General features: G+C 42.2%; 1 protein-coding gene and 1 long non-coding RNA gene across 5 annotated transcripts in view; one reads left to right on the top strand and one right to left on the bottom strand.

Annotated features, from left to right (window-relative positions):
* MKLN1 (muskelin 1) overlaps nucleotides 1–13,477 on the top strand; it is a 679,793-nt gene that overhangs the window by 468,189 nt on the left and 198,127 nt on the right. The window lies entirely within an intron of this gene.
* LOC125688168 (uncharacterized) overlaps nucleotides 1–13,477 on the bottom strand; it is a 117,044-nt gene that overhangs the window by 85,633 nt on the left and 17,934 nt on the right. For 2 of the 3 annotated variants that reach the window (XR_007374626.1, XR_007374625.1), the window contains exon 2: nucleotides 13,199–13,384. The exons of the other annotated variant lie outside the window; for it this stretch is intronic. This is a non-coding gene — a long non-coding RNA (uncharacterized LOC125688168). The remainder of the gene's footprint in view (nucleotides 1–13,198; nucleotides 13,385–13,477) is intronic. 3 annotated transcript variants of the gene reach the window in all.

Raw genomic sequence — 13,477 nt, 5'->3', positions numbered from 1 at the left:
AGGCCATCTCAAGGCCTCAGCTGACATGCAGTATTGCAAATTGCCTGCGGTGACCTCCAGTAACAGAGACATGGATGTGGGCTTCACCCCACCTTTCCCTGAAAAGTCCTAAGAGCATGTTTGTTAACTCTAGGCTAGGTAGTTTATACTACGAATCGCCTTCACCTGTGCTCCCAGGGCTGACTGGTTCCTTTCCCCAGGTGCTCAACCAATGGTTCAGGCCGTGACTCAACAATTCCCATATAAAGGCCAAGTGCAAGGTCCTACACGTGGGTTGGGGCAATCCCAAGCACAGATACAGGTTGGGTAGAGAATGGCTGAAAGCAGCCCTAAGGAGAAGGATTTGGGGTTGTTGGTTGACCAAAGACTGAATATGAGCCAGCAATGTGCACTTCCAGCCCAGATGGCCAACTGTATCATCCTAGATTGCCTCAAGAGAAGTGTGACCAGCAGAGTGAGGGAGGCGACTCTGCCCCTCTACTCTGCTCTTGTGGAACTCCACCTGGAGTACTGCATCCAGTTCCGGAGCCCCCGAGACAAGGAGAACACAAAGCTGTTGGAGTGGGTCCAGAAGAGAGCCACAAAGATGATCAGAGGGCTGGAGTACCTCCCATACAAGGACAGGCTGTGGGAGCTGGGGCTTTACAGCCTGGACCAGAGAAAGCTCTGGAGGTCCTTATAGTGGCTTTCCAGTACCTGAAGGGGGTCTAGAGGAAAACTGGGGAGGAACTTTTCATAAGGGCATTTAGCAACAGAGCAAAGGGAAAATGGCTTCACACTGGAAGAAGGGAGATTCAGACAAGCTATTACAAAGGATTAGTGTTAGTGAGATAGTGGAACAAGTTGCTCAGAGAGGCTGTGGATACCACCTACCTGGAGGTGTAAAAGGCCAGGCTGGATGGGGCTTTGAGCAACCTGGTCTGGTGGGAGACGTCCCTACCTATAGCAAAGATGTTGGAACTAGATGATCTAAAGGTCTCTTCAACCCAAACCATTCTGTCATTCTGCTGCTTATAGGGAGGACAGACCAATTTCTGCCACAAAATCAATTCTAAGAGTGCTAATCTGTTTTTCTTCTGAACAAGATCCACTGCATGACCAATTCCTCAGTTTTAGTCCTTTTCACCCACTTAGCAAGATGCCCCCACAGAACACAGCATGCAGTTCTCAACAGGTGCTAAACCCTCCCACTTTCATTTGCCTTACACTCAGAGCAGAAGACCAACATCTCAAACTTGCACTGCAAGGCCTGTTTTACCTTGACTTAAATCCTACAGTCTTCTAAAAACAGTTCTCAAAAAGATGAATTCTGAAGGCTTTGCCTGTAGCAGCTGACGGAGCTCATGTATCAACCCATGACATAAATCCATCCCATATAATAATGGTCTTGAAAGCTTTGTCTTTTTTTCCTCTAAAAACACATTTTGGAACCCTCTTCTCTACCCTATCTCCTGACAAGGTGCTCCTTAGAAATACGGAATGCCAGTTTTCCACCTACAGAAGTTTTCCTGTGATGCTGAAGACAGCAGCCAGAGCAGCACAAACAGGGAACCCTGATCCCAGCGCAGTTAGCAACAAGGCTAGCAGCATGGATAAAGGTAATTCAAATGCAATGCTGCATTAGGGTCTTCAAAGAAGAATCAAGGAGGGTCAGACTGCCAGAACCTAATGAACAGGATCTGATTCTCAATTCCCTTTTTCCTCTTTGGAAACTGAGTTTAGGTCATCAAGCAAAGCATGCTTGAGCTACTATCACGTCTACAAAGCAGGCTGTTTTGCTCTTGGTTTTATCCACAGCTCTACACTAAGTCCAGAAAAATCTGACCATCTTTTACTGTACACTCAACACCCATTTCTCTACTTACAGAACAATTTCAAGTCTGCAAGATTTGAAAAGCACAGCACTGTTAAGAACAGGCACACTGCTTGTACTTTTACCACCTCAAGTACACACAAAGCTTTTACTGGGTACAAGACTTTCTTTTAACTGCACGTTCTGAATGTTTTTAAAACGCACACATCACAGACCATACGTTCAGTACAAAGCAACAGCAGTGAGAGGGAGCCTTTCAGGTTTCTTTGAGAAATGAAGTTAAAGCTCCTAATGACTCCAGAAGTAGTTGAGTAAAATTGCAGTAATAATTCATCATTTAAGAGTCCCCAGTAGGAAACAACACAAACTGTTCGTTTCAACAATGCCTACTGATTAACTCCTCTTACATCATTTACCCTTACCCTAAACAGAGTCAAATGCTATTTTAGCAAGATGTGTGAAACCTGGATACCTTTGAGAAAGCTTGTCAGTTTCCATGTTCCTATTTGAAACACAACGAGAAACAGCAGCAATCTTCGGAAGAGTTTTATGGCTGCCCAGAAACCCCCTTCTCACATATTTCTGGGAAAAGACCCCACATTGTCATGAGAGTTATCTGCTCTTCAACATGGCATTTTTCAGGGCTTACCTCCAAGTGAAATGAAGTACAAAAGTAAATACAAAGGAATCTCTCCCAATTATACTGAAGTACAACTTCTAAATTAGAATGCAAAGCCTTCTTTAAACTATACCACACTAAGTGAGGACCACAACAGCACTGCCATTTTACACCAGACAACATGCATCTGCACAATGAATACAGAAATCTAATATGAGCAAGAGTCACCCACTGTCTTCAATAAAAGCCTTAATTGAGAGTTTTAAATGAGAAATACGGGAGTTTCCCCAATGAATTCACAGGTAGGCTGAAATTTCCACCCAAGAAAGTTTTTCTAAAGATTCAACAAGAATCAAAATAGGTACAAAGAGACTGATCAGAACAAGAGGCACCTCGTCTGGAATGCACACCACCACCTACCAGCCAGCAACCACACAACAAGGAATGAGCAGACAGCCAACAAGGCTGGGAGGCTTGTCAAGTAGAAGCTAAGAAAGCTGAACAAGTGGAGCAGCAGCAGAACATCCTTCAGACAACTGCATGTGGGCACCCTGGGAAGTTTTATTTAAGACAGAGCAATTCAGATAACAGCAGCCAAAAAGCCTGAGTTGCAGATATGCAGGCAAGCAGACTTCAAGTGAAGTGGCTTCCTCAACTCTCAAGCAGTGGTAGGACCTCCAGTGAACTGGGCTGTTAGGAGTCCCTGCGCAAGAAGGAAGGATAAAGAACAAAGTACTCTTGCTTTGTTTCTCAGTTGCAATGGATGTGAAAGGCAATCTGTGTCTGCTCAGAGAACCTGTGAAGTCAAATGCAGTAAAGTAACTCACAGGTTATCTAAAACCAAACGAAACACAAAAGGAAAAGACACTTGTAAGTCAAGCATTTAGAGTTAACTGCACAGAAGGGAGACGGATGGGGCTTTCAGCAACCTGGTCTAAAGGGAGCTGCCCCTGTCTATAGCAGGGAGTTGTAACTGGATGATCTTAAGGGTCTCTTCCAACTTAAACTGTACTGTGATTCTGTGATATGGTATCAGCATAGTGAACAGAGAGAATGCAAGAAATAGTGCCAGATGCTTCACTCACCAGCACTGTTGCCTAAACAGAGCTGGAACCTCTGGAGAAGAAAACATAGCATGCATTTTTATGCAACAACTTTCATTATAGTGAGAGTCACTGGTAAACATCAATACAAACACAAAACATGTTTAGACAATGCCAGAAGTCCATGCTTTCAGCAGTATCTGCAAGAGATTTTTTCCACATATAGAAACCAACATCACTATCTGTCACCCTAGAAGACTAGTACACAATGTGACTGTTTTCATTTTCAATAATCATGTGAAATCTATCCCCATTCAACCAGAAGCTGGCAAGATAAGAAATAAAACCCTGGTAATTGCAGGCCCATCAGTCTCACTTCATTTACTAGAGAAATTCTGAAGGTCGTTCTGTTGAGTTACTGAAAAATATATGAAAGACAAAGCAGTCATTGGTCACAGGCCATCAGGGAAGACCTCACTGCAAGCTACAGCTTCACCAAGAGGGTAATTGGGCACTGGATTATGCTCTGCAGGCAGTGCTCAAAGCACCAAGCTGTTGGAGTTCGAGGAACATCTGGACAATGCTCCCAGACACAGGGTTTGCGTTTTGAGTGCTCCTGACTGGAGCCAAGAGCTGAACTCAGAACTTCTTATGGGGCTCTTTCCAATTCAGGATATTCTGTGAATGTATGTGTAAGGGTGAACTGTACAGTTTTTTCCAGTCACAGTGCAAGGCCTGGAGCCATTCCACCATCCACTGAATAATTCTGCATTGCTGAGACTTGCTCCTGGGACCTTGCTCTTCAGAACTTCCTGTGCCAATCAATAAGGTGAGTCTGACTGCCATATCACTTCCCAGGTCTTTTAGCCATGCTTCAAAAAAAGAGCTGTGCTTCCACTTCTCCACTCAGTGGAACTTTACCAGACAACCACAACTTCTCAAACATGAAGGACAGTGGCTTAATAGATTCTCTCAGCAGCTCCCTCAGGACCCTCAGAGGCATCTCATCAGCTCTCACAGGCTCATTCCTCGGGCCACAGATGGAAACTCAACAATTATCACAACAAACGTCTCTTTCAGATTCATAAAGGTTGGTGATCTTCTATTAGTACGGTGCATGAAGAAATATTTGAAGTGAGAGCTGTCAGTGACACTAAGAAGAGATGCGAAGACTCAGCAGAGAGCCTGTAACTCTTTATATCTACTGTGAAGTTTGCCTGGTTCAGACGCAGCTCATCAGCTACAAGGCCTAGCCCAATACTGTGCCTTACAGCTTCCCATTACCTATTAACTATCCATTTATACCTTTAATACTGAGTTTATTTTTTGGAAGATTTATATATTCTTTTGTATTTACACAAAAATGTGTATTTTTCACATATTAAATACAGTTCTGACATACTGTGAATTTGCTCTTTCAATACGCTGAGATTGAGACCGATTTGCTCCACATGAAGCCCACAGAAAGACTGTCCAAAACCTTTTCTGTGTGTCACCACAACAGATATTAAAACTTATCAAAGCAATACTTGGACAACATTTGCTTCTAAACTGCTTTTTGCTACATAAACTGCTTTTTTTATTTCAGAGTTCTGACATATGCTGAAACAACAGATGTGGTTATTTTATGTATGGTTGCAAAGTCATGATGTTAAAGCCATGAGGACCAAGCCACAGATGCAGAAACAACAGGGGGAGCCACCATTGTAACTATTATTTCTAGCATGAAATGGCCAAGAACCAACAGCTGAAACTAACTGCAGCTTCACCATCTGCTATTGAAACAGCCACCAAAACAGGCAGCTAAACTCACTGGTAATTTTGCTTGCCACTTCTCATTGCTGACCGTTCATTCCTGCCCCTTTTCCAGCTGTGTTTGTTCACACAGCTCTGCTCTGAACCAGATCTCGGTACCAGCCCTGCACAAGACTGGTGTTGCTGCAGGTTCTGCAGTTGGTTCCCTGCACAGCTGTACAGAGACCAGGCCAGCACTAGAGGCCAGCACTGCAGCCATGCCAGCTGGCACCAAAGCAGGAAGTGACTGCTTGTTTCAGCAGCTCTGCCATTTTATGCCAGCTTAAAATTGCTGCAAAACTACAGCAAACTAGAAGCCAGACATACCCAGGTTAGAAATGCAAACAGTACAAAGAAGAAGAAAGCACAGAAAGCGAACACAAATCATTGAACCTTCATTTTTCAGGAACTTCAAAATAAGACGGCGTGCCTTTCTGAAGAAGTTTTTCAACAAATGCCTGCTCATTTTTTAGTCAATCACAAACTACGAAGCTCAAAGCAGGGTAACAGTCACACATAATGACCCACAACACCAGATGTCAGACTGACTGATTCAACAGATCCTTCCTTCCGCCTCACATCTTTGAATGCATGCCTGCCTCAGTTCTCTCCCTGGTTGGCAGATCTGCACGCCTTTAGCAGCTGGAAGCAACCGAGTCAAATTTAATGATATTCCTGTCTGAATACAGTTAGGGGTTGAACCTGATATCTTCATATAGGAGCAAGTTCTAACACTTGATCTTGAATTCATACCTTGTTACAAAGGAAGCAGCAGAGGTCCCACATGTTCCTGTTACTAAGCTAGCAGTGATGAGGGAGAAAGAGCTACGTTGTGCCAGAACCAGTTACCAACCTCCTCAAAACTCTCAGCTGTGAGCACACTGAGAGATAATTTTGCTTGCCACAAGCAGACAGCTTCAGTGAGTAAGAATCCTCATGTACAGCAGCAGTAAGTAGGAGGGTCAAATCAGAACTCTTGGCTTTCAGTTCAAGAGTACCTTCCTTCATGTTTTAGAGATACATGCAACTGCTGAGTTACCGAGATGACCTCATTTAAAACAATTTTGAAATAAGGAAGCTTTACATATCTAAACCTATATACTCTGTAAGGCCAAGAAAGATGGAAGACATGATAGAGGGCATGGCAATAAAGAGTGCTGCCTGCAGCCAAATGCCCATGTAATACTTCAGTCTCTCTCAGTCACAGCTATACTCACACACTACCTTGGGGAAAAAAAGAAAACAAAACACTCAGGGTACGTAGGAGTCTATTTCTAGTGCTGCCAACCTCCGCCAAAATTCTATTATTCATTTCAAAATAAAGATTACACTCACTGAAGCACAGGATAGTTACATTACACAGCAATACCTGCCAGGAAAGTAGAAATGGAGCAAGGAGGAACAGAGCAAGACATCAGCATTCTTTTACATTCTCTTCCCCTTGCTTCCTGTACAACCAGCTCCCTGAAGCAAAGTGGAATCAATCAGCACTAGTGGCTAATTGTACATTTAAATCCAACACAGAGACACAACATGGTTGAAGCAGCGAGGTCAGGGCAGGCAGCAGAGAGAAGGACTATCAATATACAGGATGTGAAAGAACTGTTGGAGGACAAAAGGTGGTCACCTATTACACTAAACTCATGTTTGGCATTACGTACTTTGAAAGCCAACAAGAATATACCGTAAATGAAGACGTCACACAAGCACCTCAACCAAGTGTCTTAACCATCAAGAGTCTTTAAAGGCCCTGTGCACACTGTACAAATTCACATCCTTTGCTCTACATTTGCTCTTTCAAGTGGTTCAGTTGTGAGACTTGAGACAAGCAGCAGAGCACAATGCTTGTACCTTACACTGGAGGTAAACCAGGACAGCACCAAAACCCACTGGTGTTCTCCTCCTTCTGTTCTTGGCACTGTTTGACAACAGTAGATCATAAAGCATTGAAAAGTTTTTCCTTTAGAATACAAAATAAGAAAAAACATTTTACTCATGGGCAATAATTACCCGGGATTACTAACCTGTAAAGGAAACACTGACACCAGCAACCAAAGGACAATGAGAAGAATTCTTCTACTGTTTAAGTTATGATGCTGACTGCACTTGTTGGGGCCAAGTGGAATTCTTCTCATGTAATAGGCTAATTCATCGAGGGCTGATTTAAACCAGACAACAACATAAACTGAACTATTCACAGCACAGGCTGATTTGGTTGTGTGATCAACAAAAGCTAAAACTAACTTGGGGATCAGAGTGCTGCTGCAACACCGTTGTTATTAGAGAATAAACACATAAGAGATCAGAGGCATACGTTAACCTCAAACCCAGTATAACACTGTTCAGGTACCAGCCACATAGTGAAAGGATTCCTGTTACATCAGTGCTGATGAATGGCAGTAATGATGGCAGTGCAAGAACTGTAAAGTCAATCAGCCTGTGTACTACCCTGTTCGTTGCCCAAAAATGCAAATGGTCAAAGATGGATGTACCTAAAAAAATAAGACAGACATTCTTACGGATTACAGTAATACCCTGACTTCGTTAGTCATAAAGAATTTGCCCTCTCAAATGACTGAAAATATATCAAATTCCTTCAGCCTTCCCTTTGCTGAATGATAATTACAGACCTGAATCAATTCCCTGAGAAAAAAAATAACATATCACTTCTAACCACAACTAAGGCATAAGAATTGCTAGATCTACTCTTGCAAATCCATGTCTGCTGACAATACAAAGCTGGGAGGAGTGGCTGACACACCTGAGCACTGTGCTGCCATTTAGCAAGACTGAACATACTAGAGAGTTGAGCAGAGAGGAGCCTGATGAACTTCAACAAGAACAAGCGTAGATTCCTACACCTGAGGAGGAATAACAGCACACATCAGTACAGGTCAGGGACTGACCTGCTGGAGAGGAGCTCTGCTGAGAAGGAGCTGGGCATCCTGCCCTTCTCAGGAAGGACAGGATCCTGTCCATGAGCCAGCAGTGCGGCCTTGTTGCCAAGGCCAATGGCACCCTGGGATGCATTCAGAAGAGCACGGCCAGCAGGGCGAGGGAGGGAATTCTCCCCCTCTACAAGATGATGAGGGGTCTGGAGCATCTCCCATACGTGGAAAGGCTGAGAGACCTGGGACTGTTCAGCCTGCAGAAGACAGAGAGGAGCCCATCACTGTTTAAACATACCTAAAGCACGGGAGTCAGATGGATGAGGTCAGGCTCTTTCCAGTGGCATGCAACCACGTTTGAGAAATTCTATGCAAAACCATGTTGTTAAATACTCAAAAAATTGTTTCAAATCAATTCAGTTCTCCTTTATGAGAAAACAGATCTCTTTGCATCCTTCGCAATTTCCAGCACAACTTGAAGATTCAGCCTGATGACTATTAATTTAAAAATCAGCAAAGTGAAATCCATGCTGAAAAATGCAGAGATAAAACTATTTTTGAAGGGAAGTACAAAAACTAAAAAATTTAAAAACCCACCATAGTAGTCATGACAACCCCATTCCGTTTCCTTCTGCTCGCCCATTTCATCAGGATGATACCGAAAATAATCCACAGTAATTAAACTATTGGCAAAAGAGACCTACTGGTGCAGAAAATAACTCTTAAAGAACCAACATAACCAAGAAGCAACTCAATCCTTGGGTGCAGCCAGAGCACTCCCCTAGCTCAAGCCTCACCAAACCAGAGAAGTGACACCAGTTCTGATGACAAATAGCTAACGAATCACACCTTGCACTGAAGAGCTGCATAGATTTGTTTTTCATTTCATTTGCTTACCATCTCAGATGTCTGAAGCACAAGGAGTAATCTGCTGCATGTTTTAATTAGAGACACAAGGCTTTAACCAAAAGAACAGTTATTCTACAAATCTCATCTGCTATGACTGGCTTAGAACTCTCTTTTAGCATGGCTAATTAAAAAGGTTCATCACAAGATCTAATGCCAATCCTTTTGGTATTCTTGTAAGTGTAATTTACTGAAAATCATGCACATTGCACCTCTGCTGCATACACTGTTACTATCACAAGTTACAGGCTTCTCCCAAAAATCTCTGCATCTTGACAGTTGAAAACCACAGTCCTTAACACTTTATTCTGCATGTATCCCACACAAATTGGTCTTGCTTGTTATACACATTTGTACAGAAAATTCTGCTAGCTTTCCTCTCCAGCAAGTATGGTTACATTTACAAAAAAGAAAGTGGGAATAATCCCAATTGCAGAGCATAGACAAGAGTTGTTTCTGGAGCTTTCCGATGGCCTCCATCTCTCTACTCACCCAACATAAAACTCAAGTAACTGAACAGGCAGCTAAAACTTACACCTTGGTGCAAGCATTAAAAGAGCAAGATCCTATCCAGTAACTTCAGCAGACATTTACAAATGTAATAAGAAAGCTTAGCTAGATACACGTTCACTTCACTAACACAATTCAACTTTTCTCTCTATTATTTCAACAGTGGACGGCACTTCCAGAGACGGCAGAATAATTTGGAAACATCAGGAATGCAGTCCCATAACTCAGCATCTCTTTAATCAATCCATACGAATAGTGTAAGACTAGCAGCTAACTGCAGTACAGAATTTGATTACAATAACAGAACAAAAGCTGTCAATATTATCTTTGAGATTTTAAAGACACGGCGATGAAGGCAGACACACAGACAGAATGCTATGTTTTTAGAGTTTAATGGAACAGATTTTTCTGGTCCAACACACTCTCCTGTTCAATTCACACAAACTGAGAGAAATCCAAGATGAACGCGCAGTAGAAAAACAAGAAGTGTGATAATATTTCTCCACTCTGCCCATTTTCTCTGCAAAAGCCTGTTTTAGCACGTATCCATTCCGAAAGACAGAAGACCCTGGATTCTACAGAACTCCACTGAAAAACACCATGACACACTGACAGAAATTGAGATTTCTCATGAAGCATCACAATCAAAGCCCGCTTATCACCCCGGATTGTATTTATCTCACTTCTGAACAATACAGGTGTCCTCATGTAAACCAGCTGTCTAGGTTACCCCATAAGTAATGGGGATCAAATGAAAGGCAGGATGGTCATCCTGAAGCATTCTAAGTTACAAAGCTTACCTATACAAGTAGGTAACCATATCCTGGAAGGAGCTCATCCAAAAGTTTACCCCTTCATTCTTTAACATTTTTTTTCTTGTAGCTCAAATATATTTATGTGATTACACACAAAAATATAACATGTTTGGGAAACACACAATGCTGTGAGAATGCAGTACCCCATACGACTCTTGTAAATATTTTATCACTTATATTCAAGTTCCTTCAATTTTACACAAAGTAACTCCAACTCCAGTGGTTTCTTACACAAAGAATCATAAACAATACGTTGCTGAATATTTGAGCCACAGAGACAAAGAAATCCCACCTACTAACCTTCATCTGCTATCTAGGAAGGGTCTGACTTCTCAACTGAGCTATCAAGTCTGATCTCAGCACACCCATTGAAACTTCATAGCCTGTCATTCCTGTTAGTGATATAACAGCTTCAAATATTCCACAGAAAAGAAAAATACCCCGAACTATTCCAGAAATAGCACACTTCTATTCCTGTTTTAGGTATATTTATGTCAGCCACCATCCTCTTCCAAGAAATCTCAAGACATCTTTTGAAACAGAGGCATAATTCCATTAAACTGTTGGCAGTACTGTGATTAAAAGCAAACTGCCAGAGCTTCACCATTAGTGGCCAACAGTTCTAAAAGACAACTCCTTGGTAAAGCTCTCTGTGGGAAAACAAGCGCTTGACTTTCACACCCAGAAGAGACTCACAGAATGGCTTGGGTTGGAAGGGACCTCAAGGATCATTAAGCTCCAACCCGCTCTGCTGCAGGCAGGGCTGCCTATTTTTACATCAAAACTGTGTTTAAAACTAACAATGACTGTGGAATATAAAGAACATTTTGACCCATAGGCACCCAATTCCCACGCATGCTTTTGTAACACACAGGGATGGAGCGCTCTGGTCATCCCTTTGTTCTCCCTCTTTTCCTCTACTGTTCCTACTTAAAACTGAGGAACATGACAGGATTGGTACAACTGCACTCAAGAGAATGGCACCAGCTAAAGCGAGTCAACATAAACAAGGCCCTAAAAATGGCTTCTGCAGATGCTGCGTACAAAACATCTACAGACACACACGCTTTGCACAAGTTGCTGAAGACAAATCACGTCGATAAAGGAAGACTTCCTACATGTCAGTTCAACCACTTTTCATCTTCAATAAACTACGCTTGGTAACAACATCACTCATTTCTCGTAAGACATTTAAAGACTAAGTACACAAATACCCTACTGCAAACCCAAAGACCAATGCATAACCTTTGATCTTCCTATCAGAACCGAACATCAGATTGACTCAAGTAAAGCCGGTGCCTACAGAAGAATATTTATTTCTTTTCTCCAACTCCAACCTGCTTAAGACTAGGCTGACAGCACAGACACTGTTTGGTACTGAAATTGGTTTCTGTTACAACAAACCTCTTTGGTCAAAGCACAACGATGTGCCAACAACTACACAATGCACAGCCCGTTGTCGTTACCCATCTCATCCCAGTTTTCATCATCCCAATGCAGTTACCATTTGTAACACCTAATACCAGAAACTCCATTTATTCTTAGAACCTTTGAGAAGATAGAATATGCCCTAGAAATTTGATCCGAACTGCACAGAACTGCTCTGCCTAATGGGGTTACAGTAACAGACACCAGCAGTAAGAGGGAAGCCACATCAAACCCTGCACCAGTCTGGTACCACAATCCAATTCAGTTCACCTTCACCACAGACACGATGCTGCTAACTGGCAATCCTCTGATGGAAAGAGTTTCCCAATAACGCTGCAAGCGTTCCCAGACTTCTACACAAAAGTACCAAAACTAACTGATTATTTATGGAAACGATACCATAAAAATCCCTTTATCTCTGAAGACAAAAAAATCGTTGTTTTTTTCCCTTGATCTTTCGATTAAAAAAGAATGCACACTGCACACTCCATCTATTCTCAGAAAAACCTGCAACTATTTCAGAGGAACATTCTGGTTTTGGCGGCCAGCTTGAGAAAAGCCAATACACACTGACCTGCTATTTCAGCGCCTCTCAGCCTACGCCTCATCTCAATGAAGAACGCTTTTCTCCAGTTCCTAATATTCTTTGGCTCCAACACCAAATGGAGAAGTCTGCTTCATACTTTATTTACTCTTTGCAACACCTCATCGGCTGCAAAGTGCAAGTCTAGCAGATCTGATGTAATAAGAGTCTAAAAGCTGCAAAAATTAGAATTTCACATCTGACTGCACTCCTAGTGATGAATGCATAGAGTATCCTAATGCGCTGCATTATAAAAACTAATACAGTACTACTGCCATCTGCATTGCTTCATAATAAAGAATGTGCCCACCAGCCTGGTTTCCTGCTTTAACCTCTTGCTCTCTTCTGCCTTCTCTGCCCTGACCCTTCTTCCAAGCCTGCATCAGTTGCCACTCTGTGAGCCTCTCAGCTGAAGTGATGTGACATTCTTCAGTTTGATGTTACTCACAAAACAGGATTTCTGTATTGATCTGTTCTGGTAACTCTCTTCAAATCTGAATGATTATCTGAAATGTAAATCCTTGAATGGGTTCCAAAAAACCCACGTTCAGTCAAAGGTTAAAAACTACTACGCTGTTAAACAAAAACCTAAACAAACAAAGCCATGTAATTCAGTGTAATGCAGCAAGCTATTTCCTTTCTAATTTGAAGGATGTGGAAAAAAAACAACTTGCTTTGCTACCAACATAATACTGCATTTTGAGAATACACACTGTTATGCTATAATTGCTCACTTTGTAAATACTCTGGGAGAATAAGAACTATACTGAAGAGTTAATTCATTCTAAAAGCAGCTCACCTCATTCAGTTAGCCCAATGCAACTCTTCAGGATACACCATTTTCACCCAACTTTTGGCAAAAAGCAGTACAGAACTTTTGAGCATTTTCAATTCATGAAGTCTTGCGGCCTGGTCCTCACTCTCCCCATTAAGATTAAATGGACCTTAAGTCTTTGCTCTGGTTAGATCAATCCGTAATAGGAGCCTGTAGCAGTTAGATCAATACAATGGGAAAGGCATTACAACAAAGGTGTGACAACAAAAAGACTGGCATGATAGAGAGGTGCTACAAAGGAAG

The sequence above is a fragment of the Lagopus muta genome, chromosome 1 (genome assembly GCF_023343835.1).
Source record: "Lagopus muta isolate bLagMut1 chromosome 1, bLagMut1 primary, whole genome shotgun sequence".
NCBI classification, from domain to species: domain Eukaryota; kingdom Metazoa; phylum Chordata; class Aves; order Galliformes; family Phasianidae; genus Lagopus; species Lagopus muta.
This window is presented reverse-complemented; position numbering and strand designations above follow the sequence as displayed.